A 14115-nucleotide genomic window follows, 5' to 3' on the forward strand; every position below is an offset into this window, starting at 1 on the left:
GGTCATCATGCAAGTCAGCTCTAGGCTAAAAGACCAGAGGTGAAATTCTGAAACCTAAAATAGAAACCTCTGTGGCTCTCTGAATCCCACTACTTCCAATCCTCAGGGGTAATGGCCCTGACCTTCATTACTGCTATAAAGTGTCATGGCATTTTATATTTTATTCTGTATGGTAAATACTCTGTGGTTATGGTCGATGATAAATTGAATAATTTATAATATTGAAAATAAGGCCCATGAGAAAACCCTAAAGGAGTTGGATTTGGTTCATAGAAAGAAGCAAAGGCTGGGAGGTGACTCATGCTCAAACAAAAACATAAAAAGTCTTAATAATAAGAGTATGTGACTATGCTTTCTTTCTGGAATAGTCTAAGTTTTCTTGTGTTTAAAAGAAAGAAAGTAAAGATCCCATTCTTTTCTAATGTATTTATTTATTATTGTCATCAAAACCATTAAGTACTTTTTGGCATGAAATATTACTCTATTAGTTGTTATACGGAGCAGTTTGGACAGAAATCTTCCCCATTCCTTTAGGAATTATAGTTTAATTCCTGCAAAGCCTGTTACAGCAACAATCTAAAATACTTACTGGTTGATTGATCTCAGAGGGAAAAAATAATATGACTAAAGATGTGGAGGGCTCTGGGCAGCCGAAGAGAAATAGTGAGTAATTAGAAAGATACTGGAATATTTACATTGAATACATGGCAGAAGCAATAAGGAAGGGAGGAGATGAAAAATGCCCAGCTCAAGATGTCAAGAAAAACAACCAAGCCCACAAACTATAGGACCACCTTATAATCTTGTTATTAAGTCTCACAGTATAATATTGCATAAATACTTACTGGCTTCACGGAACAAGTAAGAACATAATGAAATCAAGTTATATCAGGATTTTCATGAAATTGGATTTTTTTAAGATTTTTTATTTATTCATTTGACAGAGAGAGAACAAGCAGGGGGAGCAGCAGAGGGAGAGGGAGAAGCAGGCTCCTCACTGAGCAAGCAGCCAGATGTGGGGCTCAATCCTAGGAACCTGGGATCATGACCTGAGCTGAAGGCAGACGCTTAACAACTGAGCCACCCACGTGCTCCTGAAATTAGATTTTTGAAATAAAATTATCCAACTTAGTTAATGTAAGTCAGATATTTAAGGGGCGCCTGGCTGGCTCGGTTGGTAGAGTATGTGACTCTTGATCTCCCAGCCCCAAGTTCGAGCCCCAAGTTGGGGGCAGAGTTTAATTAAAAACAAACAAAACAAAACAACAGCAACACAAAAACCCATAGGTCATCGAAGACATTTATAACAGGATTCCAATGTATTTGTTTTCCCGTTTGTGAAAGCTTTCGATTTCAAATTCAACACATGGCAAGTCCTCTGTCAATATTTCACTTGCTTTCTTCCCAGAGCACTCATGAGAAGTAATGCTTAATATAAATTCCAGATATCAAAGACTGCACAGGAAAGTTCCTTTGAAGTTATTATCAGTTCCCTAGAGTGGCTCACAAATGCTCCTCAGGGGAGGACAGCTCTTGCATTTTGGAAGGTCACACCATACATGCATTCATTCCATAGTCACTGGAGGTCCACATTTAAAAAAAAAAAAATGTTAATTTTAAACAGCAGTTCGGGGCGCCTGGGTGGTTCAGTCATTAAGCGTCTGCCTTTGGCTCAGGGTGTGATCCCAGGATCCTGGGATCCAGCCCCGCATCGGGCTCCCTGCTCTGCTGGAAGGCTCCTTCTTCCTCTCCCACTCCCCCTGCTTGTGTTCCCTCTCTCACTGGCTGTCTCTGTCAAATAAATAAATAAAATCTCTCAAAAAATCAATCGATAAATAAACAGCAAGTCAAAAATGCAATGCCAACCTAATAGTATTAATCATCCATCCTCTAAGCTTTCTGGGAAACAAGTCCCAAAAAATTGTTTGTATCCTCCCAAGTCTTTGCTACAGCCATAATCATGAGAGAGAAAGAGGAAGAAAGGAAGGGATTTCTAGCCCCATCGCCAACTTGCAGGCTTAATTTTTATATTTTAAACAAATACTTATTCCCCTTGTCTCTGGGCACACATTTAGAGGAATGACTTGCCATAGTTTTTGGTGACTTCAAGGGAAGGTTTAGGATTTATTGATGTAAAGAAAAGCAAGTACAAGCAAAAGACAGTCACATTAACTACCTTTATGTGTTTTCTGCAGCTTTGCAGATGACAAGGACATCAATATCCAGTTAACTTTGCAGAGCAGTTAGTTACGTTGTTAAGAACTAAGAGAAGAAAGTGGAAGCTGGCACCCAGGGCCCACTGCGAAGCCAGCCGGAGGCCCACGGGGGTGTCTGCAGAAACAGCGCCCCTTCCAGGGCTGGTTAATCCAGTAGCTAAATGTCCAGCTAATTTACATTCAGGTCAGGAGATCCCACGTTAGGAAGATAAATGAATAAATGGTATAACGATTCCACTTTGAAGACCACTTTACCCTCTTGTGAATTCAAAGGTCCTAGTGGAATCACCAGTTCTTCTCAAAGGTTTCTACCAAACGCAGTCTTTTGGTAGAAATGACTGCAGAGTAAATCCTTTGGTGGTAAGCCCAAAGGAAAGGGAGCAACTTGGAAATAGCGGGAGCAGGAGGCAGGGAGGGATGGGGGGGCATACCTAGCAGTGACAAGTAGAACATTTCTTTAGAGCTCCATGTTTTGCCTTTACTATCCTTATGAATCTGGCATTCTGTCCCATCATGTATCTTTCTTTGGTTTAATGTGAAAATGAAGTGCTGTCATTCGGCTGTTTTATTGGGAGTTGATGTTGCAGGAGGAAGCACCCCTTTGCTCTCTCTGCCTTGTCATTCAAACCCACTTTAAGAAGCTGGGTGCTGATGAAAAGGCACACATTAGTAACCACCATAAGTTTCTTTGCCATAACTCTCCTTAAATAAGCCATTCTCCACTGCCATTTTGAGAGAAAAATCCATAAGCTCTTATCCAAACCAAATGCAACTGTCAACAGACCTATACAAGCAGTTATGTTTTATCGTTATACAAGAGAGGCAACTCAGAGATTTAAAATTAAATGGCCACAATTATTTGCTACATGCAATATTTTTATAGAAATAAAATCTCTGGTAGGGATGCCTGGGTGACTCAGTCAGTTAAGCCTCTGCCTTCAGCTCAGGTCATGATTCCAGAGACCTGGGATCCAGTCCTGCACCAGCCTCCCTGCTTCGTGGGAAGCCTTCTTCTCCCTCTGCCTGCTGCTCCCCCTGCTTGTGCTAGGACCCCCCCCCTTTCTGACAAAGAGATAAATAAAATCTTTTTTTAAAAAAATCTCTGGCAAATAATTCAAACTCATCTGAATTTCACTCGTGTCCTATTGAGTTTTGCAGTTCACAATAGAGAGTATATGCTGTGTTACCCATATCATCAAATACAAGGAACCCACCAGATTCCAGGGGCATCAGAATATATACTGTGGGCAGAGAAGTATTCAAAATGATAGGGTGGCCAAGTGGAGAACTGTGATACTTGCACCTTCTCATTATTGTTTTAATTTAAACTAAAAACTAATTGAAGAAAAACTCTCAGGGGAAAAAAGTGATAAAATATGCCTTTAGACTCTCCCCACTTCCAATCCGAACAAGGCCTTCTAAAAGCCATAGAGAGAAAAGTATCTCTCCCCCTATTTGTCTCTCGGTAACGGTGGCATCATTAACTGGTCTCTCAATTACAGCGACCCACCCATGGCCCCAAAACTAGCTCCTTTTATTCTCCTGCTCTTTGGAGTCACATGCTTGCCTAAAACTTGGTATTTCTAATGCACCGGCAAAGGATTTGACCCAATGACCCACACAGTGACCCACCCACCATATTTTGCCTAAATGGCCAGAATAGCCTGGAAAATATTGCCATAAGATAACTCCTCAGCCATTAAGGAAGACCTCACTCTTGACCCCTTCAGACGTGATATGGGAAACACAACAGTAACTACTCTGGAGCGGTGGAATCTTCTTCTGAATGAGGCTGTCAGAGTCATCAACTTCCGAGACGAACAGCAGTCATTGGCACAGTTACACAATAGGCTCCATCTCTGCTCTGCTGCTCGAGGGCTGGCTCCGTGACTAGCATATTCTATAGATGACCTCACTAATACAGATTGGTCAACAGCGCCTGGGCCTGCCCACAACATGTACCACATTCATTTCTGAAACAGAGGGTTCTATTGACTTCTCATCTTCAGTCTCATCATCTCAAAGATGGGGACGAGAGAGCTCTGACCTCGGAGGCTCTTGGGGAGGAATATGTGAGAGACAACGTGCTCAGAAAAAGTGCTTGACAGTTCACACATTCAAGAAGAAAAGCAACATTAGCTTTCTAGTTTGTGACGCTATGAGGGACATTATCAAACTGAGGAAATGCCTGGTCAAAAATGAGCAGCTTTGGAAATTGATAACGGCCACCATTTTGAACACCTGCCAAATCTCAGTGTTATATTAGTGGGATGTCTACACATTATCTCTAATCCTTACAACAATACCTTAAGTGTTTAGATCTCAGTTTCAAAAACAAGGAAACTGAGACTCAAATCCATTAATTAATTTTCCCAAGGTCATAAAACTACATAAATTTAATTTTCAACAAATAAGGGAGTTTTCAAGTAAGCAAAGGTTTAGCTTTGATGTCATTACACTCGTCTCTGATTGAGTCCACTCACACATGGCTATTTGCGTCCCCAAAAGCAGCACGGCTTACTGAAAACAGCATGAGCTGAGAGCCAGACAGACATGAATTTAAGTACAAACCCAGGGTTTTCTGGCTGGGTGACCCTCTCTGCACATCAGTGTCCTTAACTACAGAATGGACTCACGTGGACATCATGAGTCATCCCTTGACCCTCCTCTCATTGGCTGCAGAAATAGCAGGACCAAATTCATGTTCTACTTCTTGCAAGTCTGTGTACAGCTTAGACTATTATTTTGTATAATAACATCTTCTTTGTCTTCACTTAATTTTTCCTGCATTAATTTTTTTCACCCTGATTTCTGTACTTGACGAAAATCTTGTATTTGTTTTAGTAAGCCCCTTTAAACCGTTTCTGGAAAAGTATCATATTGAATGCATAAAGAAGAAAATTGAATAATTTATCAATTATTGATAATTGATCCAGTAATACCAAGTACTGAATAACTAAAAAATCAAACATGTCCTCAATCACATCTATGGAAATATTAAACCCGAGGTGTTTCCGTCTGGTGCTAAAGAACTCTGGATGCATTACGGTAGTAAAGCAGCTCTTTCAGTGGTGTTCCTCAGCCTTACTTTGTCTTACGTTTGAGTCATCACAGTGTAAACTCAATAATGGGAATAAGTACAAGATTGTTTTGCTTCATTGAGAAGAAAGGTAGATATTCAATTGACTGCATTAATACACAGGGTATATTTAGAAAAATATATATTTTTTAAGCTATCCAAATCTGACCTGAGTGTAGACCAGTGTATAAATCTGGGACTATGATCTCTTTGTGGTCAAATGCTTGGAAACTAAAGGGTCTGGCAAACTTCTAAAAGCCATAACCACCAATGGCAGGGACGTCGAAGAAGACATCCACAGCCACACAGAGTAGCTCAGACCATCCAAGATGTCAAAAGGAAGAAGTGGTTGGGGGGCGCCTGGGTGGCTCAGTCGTTAAGTGTCTGCCTTCATCTCAGGGCCTGATCCCAGGGTCCTGGGATCGAGCCCCGCATCGGGCTCCTTGCTCCCTCCCCCTGCTTGTGTTCCCTCTCTCACTGGCTGTCTCTCTCTCTCTCTCTGTCAAATAAATAAATAAAATCTTAAAAAAAAAAAAAAAAGGAGCGGTTAGAGCCCAGGCTTTGAATTCAAACAGGCTTGGATTCTAATTCTCATTTTGACACCTCTTAGCCATGCAGCTGGTGTTACTATTAGATGATTGATGACCTTTTCCTAACCCTGGAGGAGGTTCCATAGTTAGGGCAAGGTCTCCCAATGTTTCAAAGACCCAGTTTAGGAGTGTCTCACCCTTCCCTCCCGTAGCTGCAGCTCTCTCCTGACCACAACCAAGGCAACTGGGCTCAATGCCATGCCTGTTTCCCATCACCTTCTCCAGCACCCATTCCCCCAACCTTCTCCTCATGTCCTTGCTTCCCTCTAGTCATCTCAACCCCTGTCTTTCACCTTGGGCTTCAAAATCTTTCTCTTTCAGGCTCTCCTCTCTCATTTCATGTGTAAGCTAAAAGGATGACATGCAATAAAAAAGTCAAGAGTCCTGAGTGTTTAAGAAAATTGGCCTTAATAATAAGCCAGTGACATCAAGAGCCTGGTAAGTTTCCAAAAGTTTTCTTCAGAATGTCTACCCAAACCACAGAATAGATAAAGCCTGGGCTTTGAAATCAGACAAGCCTACTGACTCTTACTACTAGTGTGTTCTTGGGGAAATCATATAACCTGAGACTTTTTTTCCTCTTAACTGTTAAAGTGAGAAATTAAATGAGATGATTCACATAGAGCACTTAGCACAGTGCCCACATGGCAAGTAAGCAGTGATTGTCAGCTATTTAATCCTGTTAGCACCCTCCTCCTGTTTCTTGCACCTAGCTTTCCTTTGACCACTAAGATTCGAATACAGTTCTAACCATTTTTTTCTGCTTGACAGTGTGTGGAGTAAGAATACTTCCTACTACTGTTTTCATATACATTTATACAAGTCAGCTGTAGCATTGTGCTATTGTGGGCTAGCCTAGAAACCTAAACATTGAGGGGGTGGGGAGGCTATATTCCAAGTTGCAAATTCACCTGCACAGACTTCAGATCACAAATCTGTTTACCGACTTATAAGAGACCTTAGAGTCAGCCCTTCAGTGGAAATAGGCCCATTCATTCCCTTTAACTATTCCATGTGTTCCTACCCAGCTCCACGTCACAGGTCTGGAGACAGACTTAGAAGAGGATACAGAACAAGGCTGAGATCAGAAAGTAGAGCCGATCAGGGAGGTTCCCAAGGAACAGATGGGTCTTGGCCCTTATTGTTAGAAGAAGTGAAGAATGGAGTAGAGAGATCAAAGAATAAGTTCATGTAGATCGTGGTGGAATGATACACTGAGGTTTTCTCAGTGTAGACACTCAGGGTTATAGTGGCTCCTTAGACCCTCAACAAGTCTCTTCAGCAGGAGACTTGGAAGGATCCATCCTACAACGGGTACCTAGTTCTACAGCGGTATTCCCGGGGGCAGGCACCTGCACACCAAGTGTATCTGGGTTTCCAAAGCATGAGGTTTGAAAGTAAAACCCTTGCAGATCTTACCCTCTGTTTATCGTTTTCTCTGTCTACTCCCCCTTTCCTATAGGCCCAGAAACTAGATTTCTCTAGTGAATAGTGGAAAAAAGTAGAGAAAAAAAATCAAGAAGGGAAGAAATGATGAAAATTTTCATTGCATAGTGTTCTGGAAGACACTATATATAAGCTTCTATTGGCAAATGCAAAGCTATCTTTTTTTCTCATTTATAAAAGTGAATTGTCTCTTTCTCATACTTGAATACGTCCTTGGGTAAAAATTATCATAGAGGTCACTGGTCTGATCACTGGTCATCACAGAGATCTTTTTCCTTTGCCTCCTTCTCACCCACGTGTTATAGGTGAAATGAGATAGTTTCCTTATATAAAGTATTCTTATAGCTCCCAATAAGGTAAAAAAATTATGATGTGGATCATTGACTAAGTATGTTTATCTTCTGATTAGTGTATTGAAACAGGTGAATACATTTTCTTTCACGATATAGTGACTCTATAAATTCATACATGGACAAAATTTTGATAATTTATGTCATGGCAAATGCGATTAAACGAAGTGAACCATTTGTAAAGCTAAGGAAATGATAAAATACTTCAGCTTAGGAACTTATTGACTTACATGCTTTAAATCTGAGTCAGATTCCCCTTGATACTAGTGTTATGGAAAAATGATTTGCTCCCTCCCATCCACCTCATGGCCAGATTATTATTTATTACTGCTCTTTTCCATTTTTGCTCACTTTGTCATTGTAAGGTAATCAGAAGGAAATTCCGTACTTTGCTAATTTGAGATTTCAGAATCAGAAAAATGATGGGATTTGGTATCTTTGAAAATGACCTTTTCTTCTGTAATTACATAAATTCCATACTGATTTCTCTCCTAATATTGCTCTCTTTCCTCTGCTTACCGCTCATTCACTCAACAAACATTTATTGTCCTGTTGAAGCCAGAGTGAAGGAGGGACACAGTGCATGCCTGCATCATTGTAAGTTACGGGGGAGACTTAGCTTTATTTTGTTTTAAGGATTTTATTTATTTATTTGAGAGAGAGAGAGCACGGAGGGAGAGTGAAAAGGGAAGCCGACTCCCCTGCTGAGCAGAGAGCCCGATGCAGGACTCAATCCCAGATTCCTGGGATCATGACCTGAGCCAAAGGCAGAGGCTTAACCGACCGAGCCACCCAGGCGCCCCAAGTCCTAGCTTTAGAAAAAACTTGACACATGACTCAAATAACATCTTTCGGCCCTGCCTTATCAACACTGGTTCCACTGTCAGAGTTGTTTTCCTAGTTCCAAATGGCTACCAGTAGCTCCTGGAGCTATCTCCTTACTCACTCCCTTTTCCCAGAAGAAGGTCCATTCTCCTATAGCTCAAGTAAAGGACCCTGGAATTGAGTCTTGTTGGTCCCAATTAGTCTGACTGGAGTCATGTGCTAATTCCCAACCAGTCAACAAAATAAGGGATACAGACTATGCGACAGGCTTATAGTAATCACAGCTCACTTTTGCAACCAGTCAGAGCCCTCTGCATAATGCTGAGCAGCTCAGGGCACTTTAAGGAAACGGAGGAAGGTATGAAATTGGTGCTGGAGGAAACAAGATACATCCACTCCACTCCCTGTCCCCACAGAGCTAATAGCCTCCGAAGAATTGGCAGGAGGATGGGAACTCACAACTCAGTGCATGCATGAATCATTTCTGATACATGAGGGCTAACAAGTGTGACGCCCTGGAAATTTTCCCCTAGCAATAGAATTCAGGCTGACTTTTCTGTTAAAAACCACCACCGGGCAGCTGTCATATGCTCAAAATTGCTGGCCTCTGGCAGTGATTTAGAAGTAAAACCTTTCATGTCCAATTAGCCTACACTTAGATTCAGGCAGTGCCTAAGAATTCACCTTTATATATAAGTTCAAGGCTTCAGATGAATTTGACAAGAGCTACTGAAAGTTGAAGTGTTTGCAAGGATGTTAGTTTCCTCAGTTGATCACGATTTAATTTTCCTCATGTAGAGCTGGTTAGAGAAAACTGCAAATAGTTGATTCCATCCAAACCTCACATTAGTAGAAATATTCGTTCTCCACCTTGTTTACAACATTATATATTGGATTTAACTCTCACCCAACATGTTATACCTCATCATCAATCTAATGCTTTAAGTCAAGAGGTTCTTAATCTCGGCCACACAGTGTGATCGCTTGGGGAGGTTTCGGATATATCGATGCGAGGTCTCAGCCCCAGAGATCCTGTTAGCATTGGTCCAGGGCGCAGGCAACGTTGAGAACCTCTGCTCTAAGTACAACCTTGTTAGAGATGAAGTGTCTCCTAGGAAACGTGTACAATTTGCACATGTAACTAACTTAAATGCTACAGTCAATGAGTTAAGAAACAGTTAACATTGATTTAGGGTTAAGTCAAGTTCAGAAACAGGTAGAAATGGTCTCTAGATCAACAGCAAGCCACCTATCTGTGTGTGCTTTTGCCCCCGCCACCGTAGACCCATCACATCTCTGCTGCCATCACCCGGGCTAAGTCACGGCCGTCTTCCTGGGCCACTTGAACAGGCTCCCAATTCTGTCTTGCCTGCTGTCACAAAGCAGCCGGGGTGAGCTTCTTAAAATATAAATAAGAACATGTCACTTCCTTCCTCAAAAACCTTCAAAGGCTTCCCACTGCTCATGCTACAAAACACACAAGCTCTCCAGGCCATTGTCTGCTCACACCCCTCATTTACTACATGCTGACCACCTTGACCTTTCATTTCCTCCACATCTTTTCCATCTCAGGGCTTCTGTGTGTGTTGTTCTCGCTCCCTTAAACACACACACACACACACACACACACACACACACACACACACCCCTGATCTCTTCCCACTACACACACATTCTTTGCCTTGCTCACTTTACTTATTGCTGTAATCTCAGCTTAAAGTCACTTCCTCAAAGAGGTTGTCCCTGACCCCTAATCTAAAGCGAGTCCCATGTTTTACACTCTCTGAGTGCCTGATTTTATATCTTTCCAGTGTGGGGTTATTTTTACGTTATCTGGCTCCCCCTCTAGACCACAGGCTCCCTGAAGACAAGGACAATTCTGTTTTGGTCACCCACCCAGCACCACTTTCTCTGACCCATAGTAGATGCTCAGTAAATATTCAACGTAAATAAAAGAAGTGTGTTTTACGGTGCCATTTACTTACACTGAGGGATATTGTAAGAAATAGATCATGGCTATGTTTACTCAACAGTGTTTAGAATCCCGTTCACTACATTCCTATAAGCATTCCCTTTAGGAAGACCCAGGAGAAGTTGTCCACAGTCCCAGTTTTAGGTAGAGTTATGTTTCTCTTGAGTGACCTGTTGGTGTTTTGCTATCATATCCCATAAACCATTCGATCTTGATTCCACAGTGATTCTATAAATCAGTCACCAATTAGGCTTTCCTCTTCGCTTTGATGGATAAGAAGTTCAGGGTCAGATCTGTGAACTTCCCCAACCTCAACCCCTCCCAGCACTGGAGGAGACGCTCGTGATTCTCACCCCAGTCTACTTTCATCTCATCAATCCTTCCTTCATTGTCCCTCTGCTCCTCTTTTTTAATTATAATGTATTTATAAGCCATCTTAAATACTGTCTGGAACTAAGCAAGACATAATAAATAAATTAAATAATGACAAATAAGTTATTCAAGGAAAAAGAGAAAGCATATCTATGTGATGAGTTGTGTTTCAGCAGATTCAGTAAATAAGACCTCTTTTCCCTGCTCGAGAGGGAGAAAGAAGAATCCAACAGAAAAAGACTAGAATGGGGTTAGGCACATGGGTAACAGTGGGCTTCTTAATCCATCACAGACAAGCATTGGAAAACAATAACTTCTGCATCCAAAGAGAGAACAGAACTTTTACTTTTCTGGGCAGATGTTTCCCAAAGGGGAAGAGGGAGGGCTAAGCAAGGCATGCCCGGGTGTTGCTCCCACGCTTACCAGTCACACCATTCCCATTCTCTCCACTCTCCTGGGGGAGGTCAGGCCAAGAGTGTTAACACTAATTGATACCCTTCACATGGAAACTTTAAGTCAAGGGAAAGAACGTCCCCCCTCCCCAAACATCACTGACTTGCAAAGATTTAACTAGTAGATACTTTACAATATAAAGTTTACTGTGTTCGTTTTCTATTGCTGCCATAACAAATTACAAGCCCATCATCTTACATTTCTGAAGGTCCAAAATGTATCTCAGAAGAATATGATCAAGGTGTCAGCAGACACCTTCCCTACCGGCTCTAGGGTAAAGTCTGTTCTCGGCCTTTTCCAGCTTCTGTGGAGCCCTTTGTATCACTCCAACCTCTGCTCCCGTCCTGACCTGTTTGACTTTGACTCTGACTCCCTCGCTCCGCCTCCCTCTTTCCCTTATAAGGACACGTGTGACTACATTGAGCCCACCACGTAATCCAGGAAAATCTCCCCAACCTAAGATCCTTAATTTAATCACATTAACAAAGTCCTTTGCTGCATAAGGTAACCTATTGACAGGTTTGGGGAATTAGGAGGTGGCTACCTTTGGGAGGTCGTTATTCTGCTTTACCACTGTTACACTAAATTAGGCATCTGTGGATATGCCGAGGTATGAATTTGGGATATGATTAAAACAATATCAAAGAACTGTCTCCAGTATCTGGAACCATCCACTCAAACCAACTCCTTTATTATAACAGTTAAGTCAAAAGACATGATATAAAAAATACTTTTTGGCCCTGGAAAAGTAGTCCAGGAACACTTCTAAAGCTGATTTTAACCCTCATGAAAACATCGCTTCCTCCTAATCAATAGCCCTCCAGCATGCAGCTGTGATGAAAGAACTATATTGTTATTCTGCCCCCCAACTTCCCCACCTCCGCACCCACTGCCTGGAACTCTCACCCATCTCTGCAGTCCTCCAGACCCTCCCACCCCTTCCACCCCCACTCCTAGGATTTCCTGCCCTACGATCACTCCAGCAGTCCTATTCCCAGAAAGGCAACAGCATCAGAACAGGGACATGAAGATGAAGTAAGAAGCATTTCCTAAGAACAGGAAAGAGAACATGAGATCTTTGACAGAGAAATTAGGAAATTCCCACAACTCTTTAAGAAGAATTTGACTGTATTTTTAGATAATTTTTCTAGCCCTGCTGCTGGCTCAGGGGTTTTTGTGTATATTGTTTATTCTCTTGCCTTTCCTTACTCTTGAACAAAAGGTCAAAGCCTCTGTAATTCTCAAGGTGAAAACCCTTCAGGATTCAGGGTGGTGACCTGCAAAGGGTCATTCAATCGATAATTGTTTGTTAATCAAGAGCACAGCAGGCTGTCATTGGTCTGCAAACGCCAATTCCTAATTCCCTTACCAGCTAAAAATACACTCACCTGAATACTTCAAAAGCACAAAGGTTTTAGATAACATCATAAATCATTTCTTTAGTATTTTCTTTCACTGGTTTAGACCACTGCCCCCTTCTTGCCTATCTCTGCTTTCCTCCAGCCATTTCTATTTTTAGGTGGGTCAGCACTTACTTGTTTGTAAGGCTGAGCTCTTCTCACTCTTCCTGGGATCATATAACAACAACCAGTCACAAATGCTATACCTCACAGACAGCCAGAAGACCGGACCTTTACACTTTAGACCAAAGTCTAAAAGAGAAAACTTTGCCGACTGTTTGCTGACATCAGCCAGTGTGATGATTTTTTAAAAAGAAAGAAAATGTGAATTTGTCTTGAGAGGTATGGTTAATGCTCATTTATCCCTCACTAATCCTATATTTTCAAAAAACTATCTGGAACATAATTAACAGATGTGTTTAGTTATTTTTTTCTCTCTCCTTCTTGGCTGCGGAGTCAGATCTGTATGCAGGGTCTGCGGTGCCGGCACTGTCCCCACAGGGCTCCCAGCATGGTGGTTGGAGTGATGGTGGAGCCAGTCCCTGGCAGAGGTTGAGGTTAAGGGCTTGGGCTGCTCCCCCAGGCCCTGAAACTGACACCTCAAGGGCTGCCTTATGTCACACAAGACCAGATCAGTGTAGTCTCAACAGTCAGTGCTGGGAACTAGCCACACACGCCATCACTGTCTATCTTGGAGTGGGCCCAAGCCTTGGGCTCAATAGCTTTCCTTGTTTTCTAGAATTGATCAGTTTCAATTCCACAATTGTGTCTCCTGTCATCTACACCAGAAAGTATCACCAGGACACTCTGTTGTGATTTCCTGAGTGTGAGGAAAGCTGCAAGTCTGCACAGACTTTCCTCCAACCTATCAGATGCTCCTGAAATCCCTATTAGAGATTTATCAGTTTGGCGTGATCGTCTTTAAAATGTATGCTCTCCTTGGGGGCTGTGGAGGTGGATTTTAGGCTATCCATTCATTCAACAAATACCCATTTATTGAATACCCATTACTGCTAGATCCTAGAAGTTTGTCTTTGCCTATAAGGAATTCACAGTCTAGTCAGTTATTAATCATTTGTAGAACTTCGATGTGTGGGGGAACAGAGGACGATAGATGTTGATAAGGGGGTGGGAAAGAGGGCGATAGATGTTGATAAGGCAGCGGGAAAGAAGGACAACAGTTACTGAGCCAGACGGGGGAGCATGGGGTGAAGGGAGCTCATCCAGACAAACGAAACGTGTCTGACTTCACCAGCTGCTCCAAAAGTCAGGACTGCACAGGCCCTTACGCTGGACAGACAGACGGACAGCAATAGTAGACACGGCCACACGTCCAGAAGCATACATTTTAAAATAGGTCACAGAACTTCAAAAAGACACTCAGAAGGGGCACCTGGGTGGCACAGCGGTTA

At 42.2% G+C, this 14115-nt stretch overlaps 1 protein-coding gene and 1 long non-coding RNA gene across 2 annotated transcripts in view; one reads left to right on the forward strand and one right to left on the reverse strand.

Annotated features, from left to right (window-relative positions):
- Positions 1 to 11645, reverse strand: part of LOC109488732 — a 45258-nt gene extending 33613 nt beyond the window's left edge. The window contains exon 1 of the long non-coding RNA XR_002141634.2: positions 11568 to 11645. This is a non-coding gene — a long non-coding RNA (uncharacterized LOC109488732). The remainder of the gene's footprint in view (positions 1 to 11567) is intronic.
- The window catches only part of RHOJ (ras homolog family member J), an 80674-nt gene that overhangs the window by 31452 nt on the left and 35107 nt on the right, over positions 1 to 14115 (forward strand). The gene's annotated exons all lie outside the window — the stretch shown is intronic.

This window comes from Ailuropoda melanoleuca, chromosome 14, assembly GCF_002007445.2.
Source record: "Ailuropoda melanoleuca isolate Jingjing chromosome 14, ASM200744v2, whole genome shotgun sequence".
Classification (NCBI taxonomy): Eukaryota; Metazoa; Chordata; class Mammalia; order Carnivora; family Ursidae; genus Ailuropoda; species Ailuropoda melanoleuca.